The sequence below is a fragment of the Alligator sinensis genome, unplaced genomic scaffold (assembly GCF_000455745.1).
Source record: "Alligator sinensis unplaced genomic scaffold, ASM45574v1 scaffold321_1, whole genome shotgun sequence".
Taxonomy (NCBI): Eukaryota; Metazoa; Chordata; order Crocodylia; family Alligatoridae; genus Alligator; species Alligator sinensis.
Genome location: NW_005841969.1, coordinates 1,929,509 through 1,932,130, shown reverse-complemented (window position 1 = coordinate 1,932,130; position 2,622 = coordinate 1,929,509).

Sequence of the window (2,622 nt, the reverse complement as noted above, 5' to 3'; positions counted from 1 at the left end):
AGCCCGGGTTTTGTGGCTGGCAGCAGCTGCCTAGAGCCCAGGCTGGCAGCAGTGTGCGGAGCCAAATGGCCTCACATGCCGTGCTCAACACACGTGCTGGGGGTTGCTGACCCCCATTCTAGATATTTGTGTGTGATCCTTACTGATAGATAGAGGATACTATATTTTCTCACTTTTGGGGCCGATTTAAAACATAAACCTTGTGCAGTCTAGTTTTTAAATTTACTATAGATACATTCAGCTAAGCAAGTACATTCAGCTCAGGCTTATGAAAGAATTCAGTATAAACATGCTAATTAAGTAATGTGCCTGGTTAATAGGCTATTTGTTGGTGGTAATACCTTTAATCATACTGAGTTGTGTGTGCTCATATCTGTAGCCCTCCTGCAGATGTACATTAACTCTGAAAACTGATGTTCAGATAAACCACTGTTTAAAATATTGGGCCTAGGCCTTTCACATAATAGGATTATAAATTTGCTTTCTTACATGTTTGTGTATAACCTGTACATATAACCCATATTAGAAAGAGTATGGGCCCTTCCCCACTCAATGATTTGTCTACAAAAAATATTAAGAGTCTACCATGGTTGCTGGCTAAAGTCATTCCTCCAGGAACAGAGGCTCTCGTTTTAGTTTGAAAGATCTATCATTCTAACTTTACTGTCAAACTAATGTTCTTGTTAAGGCAGCAGCTCTGCAACTATAGATATTTCTTAGTCAGAGGTACTAAGGAAAGGAATAGATTTTAAAGATATTTACCACAAGTAAAACACTGTAGCACAGCTAATAGGACAGCATCTTTTGAGGAGCCAACTGAAGTCTCCTCCATTGAATAGAATTGAACACTATCTGCCTGGGGCACAGCTGGGCACTACAGGTTTCCCTTGCTAACGGCTGGGTTTAGGTTCCTGAAAGTTCCTGTGGTTGGCAAAACCGTGGTTGGCAAGACAAAAGGTTTATGGGAAAAATGGCAGGTGGCGGGCTGATGCGCAGCCACAGAAAACTGTGGTTACTCAAAACTGTATCCCGTGGTAGCCAAAATGGTATATAAAATATTAAGTGTGGATACTCAAAACCGTGGTTGGCAAGGGAAACCTGTACTGCATCCTGGAGAGAAGTGGCAAACAGGGAGGCGGCAGCGGCTGGTGGGTTCCTGCCACTGGCAGGGAGACAGTCTGTCCTAAGGCTGCACTGGCTATCGGGGCACCTTTTCATGTAGCAATAACTTTCCTCCATTCTTCCCTGTCTTTTGCAATCCTTGTACAGTCACTGGCACTGGCAATGGCAGCTATGTGTGAACTCCCCCCAAGCGGGTGCCCCAGGGCTGGTGTCCTGCTCACCCGCCCTCAGTTGCACTATTGCTAGCTGCCATAGGGAGTCTCAACAATGTTATGCACTCCCATGCCTCAGGGTGCTCCCACCTCTCTTGTTTCTTAGTCTTTACATAAAAGCAGCTAATGCCTTGTTGTGAGGTTGACTGGACATTTACATTGGCACCAAATTCAAAATAGGCCATGAGGAGGCAGGTGGTAGGAAATACAGGCAGTCCTCAGACTTAGGACACAAGTCGAAACGTTGTAACTCAGAACCAATTTTCTCATAAGAAACAATGTTATAAATGGGGGATTGGTTCCTGAACCAAGGCCCGATACCCTATTTTCACCAAAAATACCCCAGAATTTTGTACTCGATCAATTATAGATGAGTAATATAGCTACATTAATGTATTTATATTGTAAATAGCAATCATATTTATTTGGAAGGACTTCTTTGAGGAGACTTTGCTGGACTTTTTGAAAGGCTCTTAGTTGGACTTTTTGAAGGGTTCTTGGCTGGAGTCTTCTCCGGAGTCATGGCTGGAGTCGTGTCTGCTTTCTTAAAGAAGGTGTCCAAGGCAGTTTGGACAGATGTTCTCCAGGGAAATTAGTGACGCAGCAAACTAGTTTGCTAGCATGGTGTCGCATTGGATCAAGCGCTGTAAAGTCAAAACTGACGTCAGAAAGTTGAAACAGGGTGTCAATTTATAAACGTTGTAAGTGCGAAACATTGTAACTCGAAACATAAATTGAGGATTGCCTGCACAGCTGATATGCATAATCCAAAATCAGGGGACTTTGGAAACTGTGGCCAGCTGACTTTCTAAAGAGGGTGCAGCCCTGCTGAGCCAGGGGAAGTCAAAGCAAGGTTTGAGGTGAGTTGATATCTGGTTTGGGACAACGTGGGTAGCTGCGGGAGCCAGGAAACAAGATTTTTTGGGGCTTCAACTGCCCTTCACAAGGTCTGAAAAAGCAGCTGTCACTGTCCAGGCACAGGCCAAGTGAGGACAGTTAACTACAGCCCGACCGCATTGTGCCAGTGAACTGCAGCAAGGAGAAATAACTCCCCTTCAGTGTTAGCCTGCGACCCTGGCCGCCCTTCCCTCCATCGCTGCCCCCCGCAGCCGCGTCCCGCTCTGTGGCAGGAGCAGGGTAAGGGCATCGCTTCACCGCGGCTTCACTCCGCTACCGGGCATGTGCGGACGCGCCGCACATGCTCACTAGGGACAAGCCCGGTCTTGGGGCATGTGCCGAGCGGGGCCGGGCCAGGCTGCGGCAGTTGCTGCGGGCGCGCTCTGCCCCC